Source organism: Danio rerio, chromosome 12 (assembly GCF_049306965.1).
Source record: "Danio rerio strain Tuebingen ecotype United States chromosome 12, GRCz12tu, whole genome shotgun sequence".
In the NCBI taxonomy this organism is placed as follows: Eukaryota; Metazoa; Chordata; class Actinopteri; order Cypriniformes; family Danionidae; genus Danio; species Danio rerio.
In genome coordinates this window covers 30,856,372-30,877,450 of record NC_133187.1, presented here as the reverse complement: position 1 = coordinate 30,877,450, position 21,079 = coordinate 30,856,372, and the positions used below count along the sequence as shown (strand labels likewise).

The 21,079-nt window shown below is 33.9% G+C and overlaps 1 protein-coding gene across 1 annotated transcript in view; it reads left to right on the top strand.

The window, feature by feature from the left end:
• The first annotated feature begins 846 nt into the window (after nucleotides 1-846).
• Nucleotides 847-21,079, top strand: part of cd37 (CD37 molecule) — a 75,365-nt gene continuing 55,132 nt past the window's right edge. Inside the window, exons 1-2 of the mRNA XM_073917288.1 lie at nucleotides 847-898; nucleotides 1,119-1,340. The gene's annotated coding sequence lies outside the window, so the exon portion shown is untranslated. The remainder of the gene's footprint in view (nucleotides 899-1,118; nucleotides 1,341-21,079) is intronic.

Below are 21,079 nucleotides of genomic sequence, written 5' to 3'. Positions count from 1 at the left end.
ATTACCTCTTTCATTATGAAAATAACAACTGGTCAGAATAACAAATGTTTTCATCTGTTGTGATTGAATATCAAGGTTATTAAGTAAATATAGCTGTTGTAAAAATTTATATTATATTTACAAATATGTGTTAATAGCATGTGTTATCAATGTGTCATCAATGTCTTACCCCTTCAGTGTTCATTGAGAATTGTGGACCAGCCCTTAAGATAATAGTCTCCTCATGTCGAAGAGCATCAGTGCAATATAGCCTGCATGCGCTGGCACCCCTTCAAGCCTCTTCATTTAATTTCAAACAGATTTATGCATCTGCTCTGTATTTTTATACAGAGGGAGTCTCACTGAACATCTCTGTTATATCAGCTTGGCAAATCATGAATTCAGGCATCCGCTAAGGCTTTTAGCAGTATTTTAATGAGTGAATTAGTGTAATCAGATTAGTTGGTAATCATTTAAAAAAAAACAGACACTTTGAATGGTTTGTGAAGCCAGTTTAGCTTTGATAGATGAAAAACATTTTTATGGACACCTAATATAATGAATGAGCATGATAAATGAGTTGTTCTGGATATACTGTCTGCAAAAAATCTTACACAATCACACTGTTGGAGAGTGAAATGAAGGATACTCACCTTATTCTTATTCCAGACCTTAAAACATGTTTCCTTTGGGAACACCTTGCTAAAATTAAAACTACGACTACTATTTACCATATTATAAGTGGTAAACTCATATGAAACAGAATAAAAATAAGAAAAATTACTGATGTTGTGTTACAGATGAAAAACCTTATCAAAGTGCTACTGATGTAATGTCACTCCCTCAACACCAGAGGTCATTATCACTGTACTATTGATATTTGGAATCACGTGATAGGTTTAACTTACTTAATTACAAGGTATTTGTATACATTTTTAGTATAGTTTCCTGTATACTTTTTCTCTTAGTTTAAGTCTTTATTGTATCTTCAGGCCGTTTTTTTTTTCTCTTATAATCCCAGTGGAGAACTTCAGACTTGTTCTCTAGATAAAGCTAATGGGTTTAGATTGGATCGATGCATAGACTTCTACTCCAACCTCATAAAGTGATTCCTCATGCTGTCTGTTCCTTCCATCAAGGGGTTTTATCTCACATTCTTCCAGAGTACAGAAGAAGATGTCTTAAGAGTCTGGATAATCCTCTTGCCATGTGACCGGGCCTGTTTAAGTGACAGTTCAGGAAACAGGATTATGATCCACTCAAGACTTAAGATCCATCAAATCAAACCTATCTGCTCTAAGTGGATAGAAATCACTTTTTGTGAAAACACCTAGAGCAGGGAAAGAAAAAAATTGTGTCAGGTAAGCTCATTATTTGCTACCAAATATGCTACAAATGAAAGTGTCCCCTGGCGAAGGTGAAACCAGGTGTTTTCATTTTTCTGGTCATGTAGCAAATCTGCCTTTAAAAGGCTGTACACAAACACAAGCAGGTCTCATTACACTAAACAGACTACAGGCTATTAAAAAAAGATTATGTGAATGTGTGTGAAAGAAAGTGAGACTGAGTGAATTTTTTTTTGCGTCCTGCAAAGCTAAGCAGTAGGGTTTCATCGATACCTGAATGGAGTTTGTTTAGGCTAAAGTCTTTTTATCAGTTGCAGTTATTTATTTTTGTATGTTTGCATGTATTCAGTGTGTAAAGTAACAAATTACAACTACCCAACTGTTGTAATTAAGTAGTTTTTCTCAAGAATTGTAATTTACAAAGTCGTTTTAAAAAATGTGTACTTTTTGTACTTTTAAATTTTTTAGTGCTGTATCTGTACTTTTACTCTACTATTTTCCTTCAACCTGCAGTCACTACTTTATTGTTTCTTGTCTATGGGGATTAGGCATGGGCCGGTATAAGATTCTGACAGTATGGTAACCTTGGATAAAAATATCATAGTTTCAAAGTATCACAGTATTGGGATTGCTGCTCTAAAATATATTCTGTTTAAATGTCTGAGTAAAAAACAAAAAATTTTCCCCTTTGAAAACAGTATATTTTATTTTTTGAAAGATTTAAAATATTTTGTAACACAAAACATGTCAGGCTAATAATAAAAATGAATCATTGACTTCTGCTTTCTTTAAATTGTAAATTTCTTTATAATTTAAAATGGCATCTTTGGATATTTTTTTTTCTGCTGGAGATACTGTTGTCCTAAAAAATAAAATAAAAAAGTGAATAAAATATCTTACACATACCTTAAGACCAGTATTATAGAAACTTTTGAGGGTTTTAATAGCTTGACTTTTCCAAACCGTGGTATACCTTGAAAACAGTTATCGTCCCATGCCTAATGGGCATTGGCCAAAGTAGACAAATCAGTCTTGTTATTCCCATTTAATCAAAACGCTCATAGAAAGTAAATGGCAGCATTCTGACAAGCTAAAGACATGGGCACTTTATAAATGCAGCAAACCGTTTGGAGGTATTAAAAATGTCCAAGAAGATGTCTAAAATCTTTACACACAATGACCCAGAGACTGTTTAGACTGCATGTCACTGATGAGAAGATGGCGGATGTTTACTTTATGATGGCTGAATCCCAAAATGCTCTAAAGAATGTTATGTTTACACATCCCTGCACAAATTGCATGTAAACGCATCAGCGTAATACTCAATACTCACTACTCTTGAGTTCTTTTAAAAGGACTACTTTTTACTCATACTTTGAGTCATATTTACAACAGATCTTTTAACTCTACTTACGCTCCATTTTCTTTGGGCAAGTAATTGTACTTTCACATGATTGTTTTTGAGTATGATGTATTAGATTAGATTATTCTGTGTTGTAATTTGTTAGGCTAAAAGTTTGATCACTGGTTCTGGCCTCTAAAATGAACAAAGCATCTTCACCTACAGCTGACTGGATAGATTCTCATTTTATGCCTATCTATTTAAACCTTGGAGATGGTTGTGTGTGAAAACTTCAGCAGATCAGCAGTTCCTTAAAGAAATCAAAAAAGCCCATGGCAGATCCCAGCGGGCACCTTGATGTTAAAATGACATCAACTTGACTTGTCATAACTCGATAAGAGGACAGACAATTTGATGAAGTTTTGACATCAAGGTAGTTTACATGCATTGTCGGTATAACAAAAAAAACAGTGTAAATGTGTCATTTGGAATTAAAACCTTCTGGTAATTTTTTTTTTTTTTATATTATAACACTATTTATGCCATTATATTGGTGGTCAAAGGGGCACCAATGTGTGGATGTCAAATGGACATAATGGTTTTGGCATTAAATTCATTTGCATTGTGTTTTTTGATGTCTATTTGACAGCAAAGTGTCTGCTGGGATGTTTTCCATTTATAAACACTGTTCTTAAGCATAAATTTAATCTGATAACAATTGGCGAAGCTAATAAGTAAAATAAATGTAAAAAATATATATATTTGACCTTGGGGCGATTTGGTGGCTCGGTGGTTAGCACTTACACCTCAAGATGGGTGCTGGTTTGAGTCCTTGCTGGGTCAGTTGGCATTTCTGTCTGAAGTTTGCATGTTCTCATCATGTGGAATTCCTCCAATGTATAGACATGTGCTATAGGTGAATTGGATTAGCTAAATTGGCCGTAGCTTCATTTTTTTTTTTTATTTAAGACAAGTCCTAATTATTTTTGGAGAAATCTTTTCTAACAAAAGCAGTTTTAGCTGCATTTTTTAGGAGCATGGCATTAGATAACCTTACTTTTTATACAATGTAGCTTTTCCTGTAGCTACTATTTTCCAGCAAGTAAAGGAGTAGATTGGCAACAGTTACATGCCATTTAGTGGACCTGCAATGGTCAGAAGCAGCTTAACCAAGACCGAAAACAAATCTCATGGTTATTTACCATTTAAGTTAATAAATAAATTAGTAAATAGTTAGTAGTTATTTAGTAATTTATTGGTTACTGTTATTTTGCAAATAATAATTTACAAATGACAGCAGTTAAAATAAAATTTATAATTAGAATTTTGAAAACTATGTGTAATAAAACATCAAGCTTTGACATTATAATTGTATCATACTGTTTTGAGTTCCAAATATTTAATTAAAATTAATTTAGCTTACAATTATTCACATTTTTGTAAAATATACCTTTGGGGGCAGCATGGTGGCTTAGTGGTTAGCACTGTCACCTTACAGAAAGAAGGTCACTGGTTCAAGTCCCGGCTGGGCCAGTTGACACTTCTGTGTGGAGTTTGCATGTTCTCCCCGTGTTCGCGTGGGTATCCTCCAGGTGGTCTAGTTTCCCCCACAGTCACAAAGACATACTCTATAGATGAATTAGATTAACTAAATTGGCCGTGAATGCGAGAGTCTATAGGTCTTTCCAGTACTAGGTTGCAGCTGGAAGGGCATCCTCTGTGTAAAACTTATGCTGGAATAGTTGGTGGTTCATTCCGCTGTGGTGACCCCTGATAGATAAGGGACTAAGCTGAAGGAAAATAATTGAATAAATGTCTTTGTTGGAAAAAGTAGCTTCAATGTAACTTGCCACTTTCTGGAACTTGTACTTGTAGTAGTTAGAAAATAGCTTAGCTACTTTTCCTGATGAGTAGCTTGTACACATTTTCGGAGTAGCTTCCCCAACAGTGAATAAAAGTGGGATACTACAGCATAAAGCATAAATTCTGAGAGCAATTTGTAATCATTCTGCACAACTGAGCATATAATTGTCCTAAAATGGCTGGTTAGCCTATGTGACTCTACCTGTCTTGTTGTTCTTAAATGAGCATATGGTTCACTTGAAAAAACCTCAACAACCAAATCCTGTCAATCACTTTATTTCTGTTTTATTGTGTCAGCAATATCATAGTTTTATATTATTATGAAACATCCCATTGTGTAGCGATGCAGTGGCGCAGTAGGTAGTGCTGACGCCTCACAGCAAGAAGGTGGCTGGGTCGCTGGTTCGAACCTCGGCTAAGTTGGCGTTTCTGTGTGGAGTTTGCATGTTCTCCCTTTCCTCCGGGTGCTCCGGTTTCCCCCACAATACAAAGACATGCGGTACAGGTTAATTGGGTTGGCCAAATTGTCCGTAGTGTGTGTGTGGATGTTTCCCAGAGATGGGTTGCGGCTGGAAGGCCATCCACTGCGTAAAAAAACATGCTGGATAAGTTGGTGGTTCATTCCATTGTGGCGACCCTGGATTAATAAAGGGACTAAGCTGACAAGAAAATGAATGAATGATCCCATTGTGTCATGCTACTTACATATTTTGCATGTTGAAAAAACTACTAAACATTAGTCCCTTGAGGAGAGACACAACTGTATTTATTTTGACATGCTGTAATTTGAATCAGTTAGTAATTTGGTTTACTTAACCTGCATGAAAGCATTCAATTACTAATGATTCTGTGACTGCTAGAATAACTGTACACGAATCTAAAAAAGCAGTTTTGAAGTTTGGATGAACTAAGCGGGACACATTTGGTGATCTGCATCATGTGACCCAGCAGCACATTGGCTTATGAAGGAGCTGAGCGCAGATAAAGCAGCAGCACAGAGTGAGAGGCCGTTCTGTCCCTGAGGGCTCAGGATTTTGACTCGAAGCCATGAATCGCTCTATGTGTCGCCCCCGCCTCCCACCCCTGTTCTCCATTTTCACTTTCATACAAAATACACAGACAGGACGTGCTGAGAAATCTGAGTTTAAAGGCCCACACTACATAGGATATACTCTTGCTTTGATTTAGTGGTATGGTTTGGATGTGCACATTTTAATGGGTATTTCCTGCTTGACAGCATGCGCTAGTATGTTTTACTACTTTTACTGAAGCACTTTTCTTTGTCCTTTGTGTGACTAGATGCTCTGCGTATTTTGTAGAACTAACGTTTTTAAAGGAATTGTATACTCAGAAATTTGAATTTGCTGTTAATTTATTAAATCGCAGGTGTTTTTGGTATTTAGTTTTTTGGCACATGGTTTTTGGTATTTCATGCTAGGCAATGGCTACAGGCACTTTCTGAGTCAAAAAACATGTAGCCATACAGGTAATTCAAAATCAATACCCAGTGTGTCCTGTTGATTCATTGAGGTCTTATGAAGCAAAATAATCAGTCTTTGCAAGAACATTATTGTTATGTACAACAATATAACCATTCTGAAATCTGGAACATGAGCTTCTTGCATAATGACATGGGTGGCTGCAAACTGACACGTGAACTGACACTTTCTTTTCAACCATTGTTGTAATTTCAGCTAAATTGTACTTTTCCTGGAACCTATAAAAATCTAAATTGAAAACATTGACTTTGCACAGATTGCCCATGTTGGATTTTTATATAAACACACTCAGGACTGTTTGCCAAGACCGTGGATGAAAAGCAATGATGAGCATGTTTACATGCACACTGACAACTCACAAAAATCACCTTTTGTAATAACTTGTTGTCTCGGTTAAAGGGCACCTATAACGAATCAACTTTTGTAAGCTGTTTAGACAGAACTGTGTGTAGCTATAGTGTGCCCACTGTCGTATTGGAGTGATAGAAATTCAATTGTGTCCTAATTTACATGCTATCCATCCTAAATAGTATTTAAAAATAGAATTAGTATGTCCCTAATTGTAGTATGTTGAAAAGAGTATGCCAAAGGTTCCCGGATTGTTTTATTATCTCTGGTAAAAGTTTTAATCACTGGTATTGCCCACAATACATTTCGTGTTGGATGTGAATTCAATTAGAACTACAAAGTGTAAATAGACTACAGATATTAAATAGATAAACGTGCGAGAGTAGAGAGGCTTCAGTAAAGATGTTTTAATGACTGTTGATTAATATCTAACCTACTACAAAATATTTAAATCGGGTTTTCTGTGTTTTATTTCATCTGCAACAACAATGCTGAACTTATATAAACACGTGTTTGGACAGTAACGTCTGAATGCAAAATTATTTAGAGACCTGAGGAGATTTCTCTGCATGAAAGACTCGTGAATGGCAGATTAACCTGCTGCTGCTTCTCCAATAATAACATCCATCCAATAATGTAGGAAATTAAATATGAAAGAAATGTGGATGACGTGTGGATGATTGACAGCGCTCATAATAAAGCAACACAATGATCTGTTAACAAGGAAGTAGTATGTCCCAAAGCTTCTGTTACACACTCTAAAGTTTATATTTTTCCATCCAAAAAGTATGCAAATTAGGACGCAGCAAACATTTCTCTTCTTTAGTAGTTTAAAATGTTTTTAAAACAGAGCATGTTCGTAATAAAGAGGGAAAAATCGCTATGTAATTCCTAACTGCTACAATCACCACAGCTGCATTGTGTCTGTAAAAGCTAATATGTGTTATTGTGTACTGCAAACAGCATTTGTGTGTGAGACTCATCATTTCAGAAAGGCTTGAATAGACTCCACCACCAATACATCAAATAAACTTAAGTGGGATTTTTGACTAATGAGCTGTATTTCAACTTCATCTGTGTCTGTCTCTATCACTGATGGCTGTTTATCTTCTGTAACGAGAAGCAGACATGCACATGGGAGTGGTGGGCAGGGCGAAGCAGCTCATTTGCATTTAAAGCCACAGGCTACAAAAACAGCTACACTTTATTCAGAAACCAAAATGGGCAGATTCTGGAGGCTGATGTTGTTATCTGATGGCTATTTTAAGCTGAAACTTTACACAAACATTCTGAAGCCACCAAAGGCTTATCTTACATGTTGTAAAATGGGAAAATATGTGCCCTTTAACATATACACATCAATTACTGCATATCTAACTTTATTTAATTTGTTATCTTTGTTGTCGTATTAAATAAACTGTTAAAAATAAAAAAGTATTACAACATCTTAGTAGGAACCTAAATATAATTAATGCATTTAGATGAATCGTCTGCTTATTAAGCAAAATCAGGTTAAGAGCTTGCAATGCACTCAGTGCTGTCAATAATGTTTGGATATTTTCACAGAATGATCATTTTGCTTCTTAAGACATACATGTTCCATTAGGGGCCAAAGACATTAGCTTTGTTCTGTATGTTGTTTTTGCCTCTGTAAGTGCAGTTGGTCATTGACTTCCATTTTACTACCACAGACCACAGTTTCAGCTAAAAATCATTAAAGAATTAAACATTTTGTCATCATTTGCTCAGTCTTCACTTGTTCCAAACCTGTTTGAGTTTCTTTTTTTCTGTTAAACACAAACATATTTCGTATTTACTTGCATAGCTTTTTTTGTTTCTATGGAAGTGTAAGAAAAAAAGATGAGGACGTCTTGAAGAATAAACAAGTTTTATTCCAGAGTAGTAGTAACAAATTACACAGTATTGGGTTCACCGGAGTCTGAATGAAGCCCAATGAGTCTCTGTTCAGACATTTTATACAGTTTCTTCCCATTTGATCATGTTAATAAGGTTTCTCTTTGAATGTAAGAACAATGGCAGATCTTTTGGTAGTCTCACTCAACATGGTTTTTCCTTAAATGTAAATTAGGCATAACAATAAGGTGTTATTCTTGTGTTCCCAGATCTTTGATGGACTTGAGAACACTCACTGTTTAAAATAGATGAGGTTAAAAGATTCCATTTTGATTAACAGATGGTTCTTGATGGCTCACTAGATTTCCCACGCTACAGTTAGTGAATTATCACTCCAAAGGCTTTATTTAAATTCCTAACTTGAGGAACTTTTCTCTATGATAATTAAGCTCTTTGTTAAGAAAGGACCATAGAACACAATTGTGACAAGAGAGAGAAGTTGGGTCTTGATTTCTTACAGAAGTCAATGGTTAAAGGTTTATAACATTTTTCAAAATATAACTTCTAAAGGCTTAGATCCACTTGAAGAAGAATAAATGGTGAAAAAATGGATGAACTATTCCTTTATCATTATACTTTTTTCTTCTTTTTGGGTAAAGTTTATCTTGAGCAGGTTATCAGATTAACAGGTTAAGCAGACACACTAACCCACTGAGCAAAACTTCTCTTTCCATATTAAAAACAAATCTGTTCTTGTACATTTAGGCCATCTAAGTTTGTCACTGTCTTTGATTCTAATCTGTGAATTATTTATCGCATTTCTTTTGGCTTGTCAGATGTAAAATGCTGTTGGATTTTCTCTCTTTTTCATTACATATTGTATATACTGGAGCACTGAAAAAAGTAAGAAAGACAGGAATATAAATGGCAAGTGTGGTGGTCATGGTGAGGTATGGAGCGAAGCTTCACTCTGCAGGCATCAAGACGCTTTGATTTCATGATTCAGTGACTCACGATGCATTCATTATAAACATAGTCAGCGTGTGCTTATTAGAATTGGAAATGGTGTGTCTTGTGTGCAAACATGTAATGGTTTATTGTAACATAATGAATGTCTGAGGCAAAATGGAGCAAAAAATGTGTAGTTTTTATTAAATTTTGACAGAACCGGGCGATGGTAGTATGATGATCTGCAGAATGAAGCTAAAAAGGATGCAGTGTGTGTGTGTGTGTATGTGTGTGTGTGTGTGTGTGTGTGTGTGTGTGTGTGTGTGATGTAACAGTGCACTCTACTGGACTTAAAAGGAATTATAACAGCAAAAGAAAGCAACATTCAACAGAACAACTTTGTAAAAAAACATAAATGAAAAACAGTACATTGCCAGGCTATATAAACAGGGTTTCCTAGCTTCTTGAAAGTCCTTAAATGTATTTGAATTTTAGACATATGGATTCAAGGCCCAGAAAGTGCTTAAAAACAAACACAGGTCCTTAAAAGGGCTTGAAATAATTTTGAAATTAAATTTGTTTAAGGTTTCATTTTTAACAATTGTGCTCAACTGTCAAAAACAGAACAAAAAGTGAGAAATTCTTAAAATTCTCTAAAATTCTTTAATTTAAATCTTGTCCAATAATAAACAATACACATTGCATCAGTATTTAATTCAACAAATTGTATTAAAGTTCCTTGAACATGACTTTTTAAAATGATTAATTTTAACATAAATATTAATTCTAAGTGAAATATTAAGTACAGTTGGGGTATGAATTACAATGTTGCTTCATTTAAAATTAATGGTGCTTTAAATAGTCCTTGAAAGGCCTTGAATCTGCTGTTGATGAAAGTGTGGGAACCCTGTATACAGTATAATATGTCTATTATCATTATTGTTATTATTATTATATATTATTATTATTTATTGTAGCTGTTATTAGTAAGTAAAGGTTAATTAGGTTTAATAAAAAGAATAAAATTCATGATAAAAATAATATCAACAAAATGATGTCAATTTTTTTGTCGAAAAACAGTTTTTGATGTCATCTTTATAAATGACAATCAATTTGGTAATATATAATGTTGCAGAACTTTCACATGAAATGCTACATATATGCCTTATATTTCACAATCATTATTAAAAATGTGTTTTCTTATACTTTATTGCTATTTTTATTAGATTTAGTAATAAACAATAGCCAGAAACAATTATATCAATAATCATCATCATCAAAATTTGCAATAAATATAGGCTACAAATCAATTAATTGATGAAAGGCTTTTATTAATCCCACAAATTGACACTATTATTGTTAGATTTAATAATAGGAGAAGATTAATCATCCTTATCATCATCTAAATTATTGTAAAAATAAATACAAATCAATAATTTCATAAAGATTCCACAATACACTCATTTAATGCAAACTTTAAATCACTATTAGTAACCAGATATGTCATATTTTTAAACTATGACATGAATGAAAAAAAATATATATTTTTTTTTGTAAACTTCAGAGATTTATGGAGATTGAATGCTGTTGTAATATTTTTTTTTTGTTTTTACACCTTTTGGTGTCTTGATGTCTTTTTGGAGTGAAGTGATTTTTAACTTTTTTTTATTTTTTTGTGGTCAGTGCAATATGATTATGCACACCCAATTTTTAAATGAATAAAAGCAAATAAATGCAAGCAATGGAATAAATTAAGCTTTTTAAATGACTTGGGTGAAATTCCTGCATCTGTTAAAAAAAAAAAAAGAGGCTATTGGATATTAATGACCCAACTGAATGTAATTGGTATTGTAACAATGAAAGAAAATCAATAATTTGATAAAGACTCCACAATACACTGATTTTAAATGACAATTAGTAATTCAGAACATATAACTGATCTAATTTTTCCAGGCCGATTTTTTTTTTTTTCTCAATAATTTTCCCTACCGTTTGTGGAGTCACGTGACCCAGCTCTGTTAAGGGCTGATTGATACTTCCTTAGCCACTTTGCAGCCACATCTGATCTCTGGTCAAGTAGAACGATGGACCTATGCATGACCCTTACTTTGCACTACACTGCTATGATAGGAAGCTGTGCCAGAGATGCCTTGAGATGGCATATATTCCATTACAATAAAATGATTATTTATTTACATTAAAATGTTTGTTTGTAGAAGATGCAAGAAATGCACCCTTAAAAATATTATTTACAGGACAGCTTATTTTATACTTTAAATATGAAAAACAAAGGAAATTTTTATTTGTTTGTTTTCAAAAGGGCAAGTTATTTAGGCAATTTGTGTTTCAATTTCAGTTGTTCAATGTTGATTTTCAGTATAATAATCATAGATAGTCGATAGTGTTTCTTTCAAGTGATGAAAGTGATGCACCCTTCATTCAGAAATCTCATAACTAATTTGTAAGCATATTAACTGTACAAAACTTGTCACTGACTTGTGAGGGCAAATAAATAAATAAATAATATAATCGTTCATGAATCCTAATTAGTGGTGTAACAGATCACAAATCTCACGGTTCAGATCAAATTGTGTTTTTTTTTAGTCACAGATCGGACAATTTTTCAGATCGGCCAAAAAGAGGAGACAAATGCAACTTGCTTTCCATTTAATACAAACACAGCACTGCAAGACACTTTTGGTTTTAACAAACAGAACTAAATAAGCTGCTGAAAAAAGTAAACTGTAAAATATTTAGTACTGTGAAAAATACACTGTTTACTACTACAGTTGCTGATAACGCTAAATGTATAAATCTAACATTATAATTTGTACAATCCAGATTTATTTTTAGTCTCATTTTCAATAAATGACATAGTTATTCACTCATAAATCTTCATGTTTCATTGCTAGATGTATCATTTTTAAAGAATTATTCAATGGCATGTTTTTGATGGCTTGTTGTTTATTAAATAATGTAACTGCTGCCTACACCTTTCATTCATGACTGCTTTAAATTTATATGATTTTAATCTTTACTATAAACATCAGTGGTTTTATCAAAACTATAAATTGTTATGCCAGTACTAATGTGTTATTGCACTGTTTATAACTTCATAACTAACTCGAAAGACTAAAGACTCAGTCTCTTTCTTGATTTTTGCATTTTCAGATTTGAATGCAGTGATTCGAAGGATTAATAAATATATGCAAATCGCCAACATTTTATCAAATCACTAATCAACCGTGATCCGTTACCCCCTAATCGAGTTAAAATGTTCAATTAATCGAGATTTAGATTTTAAGCCACATAGTCCAGCCCTGTTATTAACCAAATATGTCATATTTTTAAAATGTAAAAATAGAATTAATTGATTAAAAAAAAAAAGTTAAACCTCAGAGATTTACACACATTCAGTGCTGTTTTGGTGGGGGGGTTTTTTACACCTCTTGGTGTCTTAAAAACTTTTTAATGTAAGCCTTATTCTAGGAAATCATATTTGAAAAAAATCTATAAAATTTCTTAAAATCTAGTAGTCAGACTACATGAAATTTCACAACCTTAAAAACAGTCGCAAAAAATAAAAATAATTCTACCTTTAATAAACAAAAACAAACATCTTATGACTTTCCCCTAATTCACTTCATAGGAGATATCAATATATATCCAAATGGAATAAGTTGCCATTACATAAGGCCAGAGCAGACAGGGAGTAATGAACAGACCTAATATGAAGTTATCTTTCCGTCCCAGACTAATTTACTCTTCCAACACACTTTGATGGATTAGCTTTGATCCCACTGCTGTTTGTTGTTCTCTCCCCCTTTGGTCTGCCATTTGTAACTGACTTTCAAATGCTACAAACAAGTTGCCAAATCACCGACGCCAGGTCAGGAAAAACGCACCGAAATGTCAACCTCGCCTTCAGATGTACGTCTTGCGGCTATTTTTAAAAATGTTTGTTTATTTATGAAGCCTTTTTTGAAGCCAAGACTATCTTTTGACCTCTTCAATGATGATGGCGTTGATATATGCACCATCAGCACCACGGGCTCACGTCGACATTCATTCACAGATCTCTGCGTGCCAATGCTGATTCACATCCCCGCAAACCTCATTACAATGCCGGCTTTGTATCTCCACGGGATTCTCATCTTATTTCATTCTACGTTTTTAAAGTCCACAATTTGGAGCTAATTATCCCTCAGTGGAATGGCCAGATTGTAAGGAGGAGGAGATGATTTTTCAAGTCCCGTGTTGGAAAAGGCCAACAGAGGATTGCGCAGAGAAAACAAAAACACCAGCTATGTAAATGATATTTCCTTTGAAGCAGAGAATGGGTTCATTAACGAGGAAATTGTGTTAAACAAACACACACACACACACGCATACACATACAATAACACGGCTGGTGTCAAGATGCATTAATTTCTTATCACATCATCGTCATCTATTCAGGCCACATTTCAACACGTACTGTCATTATTGGATTAATTAGCCTATTCTCAACATGTGTCTTTTTTTTGTCTTGGTGAGAGGTAATTGACTTGACGGCACTTACAATGTCCTCTGTGACTTTTGCTCAGCTAAGTTCAATGGGAAGCTAAAAATGCCTTGTTATTCTGGTTACTATCAGAATCATTTTATGTGGCTTTTAATTGACCACTGATTGTTTTGAGTGTTAGCTAATTAGCTTGCGAAGGGAAAGTGGACCTAATTAGCCTATATTGTGATATATTTAAATATGTACAATTTAAAGGGCACCTATGATGAAAATCATCTTTTGTAAGCTGTTCGGACAGTACTCTGTGTAATAGTGTGAACACATTCATGTTGAAGTGATATAAACACAGCAAGTCTCTTTTTTTAAATTTCCTGACATTAAAATAGGACTCCAAACCCTCCCATTTTAAGGCCAATCGCAACGTGACGTAGGAGTGCGGTTTCCCCAACCACCGTTTTGATTTAAAGCTGTGTATTGCCATGTCTCTGTAGTAACGTGTATAATCATATCAACAAGACAGGATGTACGCAAAGCAACTGGGATTAAAAGATCTATTCAGCTCTCTGTTATCATCAATCATGATCGAGTGTGATCAAAAATTTGTTTTACAAGTTAAAAACGTTTTAAAACAGTGCATGTTTGTAATAAATTACAGTGATTTTACCATCTTTAGTTTATCACCACAGCCGCTTGTCAGTACAATTATAAAAGAAGACGATTCAATAGTTCATGGATGTTAAATCAGGTTTATTTTGTACATTAACATAATAGATATCCTTACAGCAGTGGATATTAATGTGTATCCTGTCACATTTGCCGTGTAAAAACAGTGCAAAGTTAAACGCATACCATGTGTGTGTGTGTCCTCTGTGTTTGTGTGTGAACTTTGTAATGACATTGTGTGTTACTCAGCATTCTCATTAACTCCAACAACAACAACATCAAATAATCAATGGAAAAGTTCTTACTATAGTATTTCTCACAAACTTTAGGTGAGATCTGCTTCCTTCATGTCTGTCACTGTGCTGTTTATCTGATGCAGCAGAGGCGAAGATTAGGTCATACTCTTGACAGGCACGTAGGAACGGTGGGTGGGGAGAACTAGCATTGAAGGCACTGGCAACAAAAACAGCTACATGTTGTTCAGAACAGAAAATTCAGTGTTCTAAAAGGTCAAATAAATAATCTGATGGGTGTTTTGATTGAAACTTTACAGACATATTCTGGAAACACAAAAGACTTATTTCTTAAAAAAAAGATGTAAAATAGGTACCCATCAAAACATTTTTGTGCATGTATAAATTAAATAAAGGCCACTTTTCTATACATGTAAATGTTAAAGGGATGTTTTACCCAAAAAATAAAAATTCTGTCATCATACTGTACACTCACTAAGGTTGTTGATGAACACAAAAATGACTTATTGGCCTATGGCCAGTATCCGATGACTTCTATAGCCTAGTATATATATATATATATATATATATATATATATATATATATATATATATATATATATATATATATTTTTTTTTTTTTTTTTTTTATATAGATGTCAGTGGTTACCAGTTTAAAACATTTCACTAAATTTTGTGTTCAGCAGAAAAAATAAAGGAAAAAGCAAATCATTATGTTTTGTAAGTTTTAGCAATTTAAAGCATGTCAAGCAGGAAAAACAAATAATATTGAAGTCAATTAGCCTTTTAAATTATTATGATTAAATTGAACAGTAGTTTGATGTTAAAGCTAGTACTTAACATGTTTTAAATGGCATCTTCAGTGCAGATTTGCAGTTATCAATATATTGCAATACATAAGACATATTACAGTAGAAACTATTTAGTATGTTTTATCATTAATGCCACTCTGAATATTTTAAACACATTTCAATTATATCAGAAGTAATGATGAAACAATAAATACAGTTGTACTTCAATCTTACTTAAATTGGACAGAAACCCCTCAGCAAAAAAATTATAATAGCAACACCAGTGGCCAGTAATTGAAAGGGTTTGTTCACACACAAAAAAATACATTTCTTATTAACTATTCACCCCTTATGTCGATCCAAATGCCTAAGACCTTTATTCATCTTCGGAATATTAACTAAGATATTAAATCTGAGAGCTCCACATGCCTTCAATGGCTCAATTGGAATATAACTAAGCTATGAGAATCATTTTGTGTGCACATAAAACAAAAATAACAACTTTATTCAATAGTTTCTTCTCAACAGTAATGTAATGTAATGTGTATTTATATAGTGCATTTATTGTGTATGGCCATACACTCAAAGCGCTTTACAATCATGAGGGGGTCTCTCCACACCACCACCAGTGTGCAGCATCCAGTTGGATGATGCAATGGCAGGCACAGAACAATGGCACCAGTGCGCTCGTCACTCACCAGCCATAGGTGGAGTGGGGAGACAGTGATAGAGCCAATTCAGTGGATGGGGTGATTGGGAGGCCATGATGGGTAAGGGCCAATGCAAGGAATTTGGCTTATTATATATATATTTTTTTTAGTTTAGTTTAGTTTATTTGTTTACAGGGTCAATGCACATTAATAAACATTACTGTAAAATGTGCCAGAATTAGCCAAGAATGGCTATTTTTCATCCGTAGACCCTTTACAGAATGTTAAAAAGTCACACCTAAAAAAATATATAATGTAATATATAATATTATTATAATATATAATATAATATTATAATCTGGCTTATCTCTATGCAGAGAATTATTTAAATTATTTATTAAATTCCAATTTATTGTATTTTATTAACGTCTATCCCCACTCCAAACCTAAACCTAACCTTCACAGTATCGTACAGTAGTTTACCAAGTATTATTTATGCTATCTATTAAATTACCCAATAAATTCTATTTTTAAATGCCCCACCCTAACCCTAAACCCAACCTTCACAGTAACTTAAAAATAATAATTTAAGAGTTCACACTTAGCTGATGATTGATTATAAAGCCTGTTTGGCATGCTGTCCTGGAAAAGAGCCCTGAGCTCAAAACATCCTCGAGCGCGGGGCTCCCTCCCGTTGCAAGGTGAGAGAGGAGTTTGAGCTCAGGTAGAACTCGAGAACTCCCCTGCTGTAGAAGCTAATGAACAGATAGAGATTGCTCTTAAGAGATAGCTACTTGCTAAGTGCATGTCTATGGTGTTGATTTGGATAAGTCAATTAACTTAAGTTACATGTTTTTGAAAGGTGGAAAGAAAATAGGGGACCCGGGGGAAATGCATGGGGAGAACGTGTAAACTCCGCACAGAAACGTCTGCTGGTTTGTTAATGACCAGAACCAGTGACATTCTGGCTGTGAGGCAACAGTGCTAACCTCTGGGCCACCGTGCCACCAGTCAAGAAAAGGAGGAGGAGTAGGGGTGGAAGGTGGGAATCTTAGAAACGAAGATGACTATGGTATGAAACCGTAGATGATGACTATGGTATGAAAGGACACCGTGGTTACACCCCTACAGTGTCAGCATATGATGCAGATTCACAAGAGCACTGGTAGGTCGGTTGCAGCATTTGACATTATTATATCTTTCGAAACTTACTGTCGTCCATTACAATGATGGATATCAGTCTCTTGCATCAGTTTGTGGACTCTCATCTTGTACAAACATGACTTAGACAAGTGGCAACACATTTTATGAGTTACTTTTGGCTTGCTGCTGGCTTTTTTGGTGTATTTGAAACTGTCATGTATTAGATTGCGCACATTTATTTCTACCTCAAAACAGACATTCCCGCTCTGAATTAAAAGTCTATTAATATAAGGCAGATGTGCTTTTCCTCATATGCAGACCCCAAGGGCAATTTTAGTGGTTGCAAGATGTTCTTAGACTACGATAAAGACAAAAACAAGCCAATGTATAGTTTTGAATGTCATATTTGTTCTCTGTTTTTAAAGTTGGTTACATTCCACACACTTAAAAACAAAGGTTATTTAGGGGAATTGATGGCTTTTATGTCCATGATACAGTTCAACTGCACAGTGGGAATAGTTTTAGAATGTTTTTTACACTTTTAAAAGATAAAGGTATTTAACTGTTCACTGAGGGATTGTTTAGGGAACCAAACATATTTTTATGACAACCTGACTTGAAATGTTTATTTTTGAGAGCGTTATAAGACTATCGACCCCAAATTGCCATATTAGGTTACATGTTTAAATCCCAAGTTAAATGCTATCAGCACTTAAAATAAACATCTATCAGTTCTGAAGAAATGTTTGGAAATGTTTCCTTTTTTTTACTAAGAATCTTAAAGGGATAGTTCAAGCAAAAATGAAAGATTACTGTTGGTTTCAACCCTTTATGAGTTTCATTATTCTGTTAAACACAAACTGGAAACCTGGAACTACTGAATTCCATAGTAGGTACACAAATACTATGAAAGTCAATGGTTACAGGTTTCCCACTTTATTCATTATCTGATAACACTTTATTTTGATCGTCCATTTGAGTATTATTGCTTAATATCTGTTTATACTACTCATTCAACAGACATTTAACTGACTAAAAGAAACTGCAAGTACATGTCAGCTTACACTAACCCTCAAAATAACCCTAACCCTGACCCCAACAGTCTACTTATAATCTAATAAGAATTAGTTGGCATGTTAATACAATATAACCTAAATTGAACAAACGGACCATCAAAACAAAGTGTGACCAAACATCTTATTTCGTGTTCAACAGGAGGAAATTCACACAGCTTTGGAACAACTGACAAGTAAATCATAACAGAATGTTCAGTTTTGGGTGAACTATCCCTTTAAAACTATCAAGTCCTGGATCGAATACAGTAATAAAAAGGAAAATATAATTTGGGAGGAAAGTACAGATATATGACAGCCCACTGGCATGCAAGAGAGAACTGCAGAAAGTAATTAATTTGAAGTAAGCCCTATGCTCACCTCATTGCTGTGTAAACAGGCATGTCGCCTCATGACCAAGCTAAGCCTGTTCTTATCACATTGCTTTGGAGATTTCCTATTAGTGCCCCTTCTGAAAGTTCAGCATGCCTGATGAAGTCTTAACTGCACAACACCTCAGGCAGAGCACATTTCTCTAGCCAGAGATCCTGAAATTCACACCATTCTGAGGCATTCCTGGAAAAATAGGGACGTGGAAACTACACGAATGAGAAAGGATAATGGGGACAAAATTACACATTCAAAGCAAGAAATTATGTGAGCCTAAAGCTAACACAAAAAATGAGCAGAGATTCTGCACGGCATATATTTTAATGTGTCTTTCATGATATTTTATCAAAGGGAACAGCACAAACTAAAACAATTCACACAAACATACGCATGGTTAGGAAATATATAAGCACATATTTATGTTGGGCACATATTGTAGCATATGAAAGGGTAACCAAGCCAAAAGTATCTATTCTAAATATAATGTTTGAAATGTAAGGGTTGCATTATATACACTATACTTTATATTTATTATTATTTATAATAGTTTTACTATGGTATTTTGCATAATAACACAATGCAGGTGGATTACAATATTCTTTACAGATAAACCAGTCTATTCATTCAATTATTCAAGTTTATATTTAATTATGTAACCCTGGATCACAAAATTAGTTTTGTGTTGCATAAATATACAATACAAAAGTAATTGAAAAAAATCATTAATATAACAAATCCTGTTTCATGAGTTTAATTTTTTTTTCATTTAATTTAATTTATGTTATTTTTTTTTTTTTGCAATACGCATTGCTAAGAACTTAATTTGAACAACCTTAAAGGCAATTTTCTTAATTGTGAATGCTCAGATTATTATTGTCCTTATTTTTAGACAGATATACATCCGACTAATATTGTCCTGTCCTAAGAAACAAACTCCTAACAAAAGCTTGTTTTTTTTGACTTTCAGATTGTATAAATATAAATTTTCTATATACATATTTTGTGGTGCAGGGTCACACACACAAAAGAGCAGCTTAAAGACGCCTCTTATCTGTAGAATGAAGTCACATGCTTTGCTCAGGTTCATTGCTCACTTCAACAGAGTGTTAAAATCTTGATGGTTCTGTGGGTCTGGTCATCTAATCTGATCTTTATGTTGTATTTTCTTTTGGATTCAAGTCAGGTGATTAGCTGGGCCATTCTACAGATTGATTTGCTTTCTCTGAAAGCATTTGAAAGCTTCATTTGCTGTTTTTTGGATCATTGTCTTGCTGAAATGATATGCATCATCCTGGTGTAGATGTTAGACTGAAGTAGCTAATATTCATTTATAATGACGATGGGCCGATGGTTGCTGAATAACTTTCTTTTTTCATGTCTTTAATACTTTTTCCTGTGTCATTTCACTTTATTACACATGATTTCATTTGTAAACTAATTAGATTTGTTTTCTTTTCATATTTGTATTTAATTGGTTGTTACCAACATCTGATGAAAATTTCAATCAACGACACCTTAGAAATGTTTTGGGAGAAGAAAGTGACATGTTGAATACTTATTTGCCTCACTGTATATCACAATGTATCATCACATATGCAAATATAGTCTTAAATACAGCAGTTTTGTTGGCTCTTGTGTTAAATGGCACATTGACAAGGTTAAACTGTGCCGACACAATCACATTTCAGTTTATACACTTTTGTCACAGATGAGCTTCCAGACTAGCACAATAACCCAAAGCTATAGTTTTCACAGCATTGAAATGGTGTATTTTCAAAATGTAAAAACATTAACTTCACGCAGTTTTAATTAAAAAAAGAGCATTTAAATGCACAGGCTATTGCACTTTTGTTGTACATCTGCTGTCTGTTGGCATTAATATCTTACACATATGACTTATGTCCCCTAAGGATAGTGACATGCATGTCCAGGAAATATAAAATGTATATGCTCTAGGGCATGATGTTTTTACACAGCATGAGCCATTTTAATTACTATATCATTGGTACAAGGACTGCAAAAAATGCCACGTTTTAACCCCATAAGTCTTTGTATTTGTCACTGATCATACTGAACTGTGCTACTCTAAGAATAGTATGTGCAAGTCCAATTGAATTTCTGCCAAATTTTAATGGGACGCTCGCATAGAAATCTGACATATGGCAAATACATAGAAAATTAAGTAAAAGACACATTTATTTTTTGGATATATATATAATTTTATTTTCATATAATGTCATATATGCAAAATATACTTCAAAATATTGCAAAAAAAGTATATGTTTGTGTGTCTGTGTTTGTTCATGTGTATGTATATGATTGGAATTGCAAATATGTATGTACTCTCACCGGCCACTTTATTAGATACACCTGCCCAACAGAGCATCAGAATGGGAAAGAAAGGTAATTTAAATGACTTTGAACAAGGCAACTGAGGTATGCAGAATAGCATC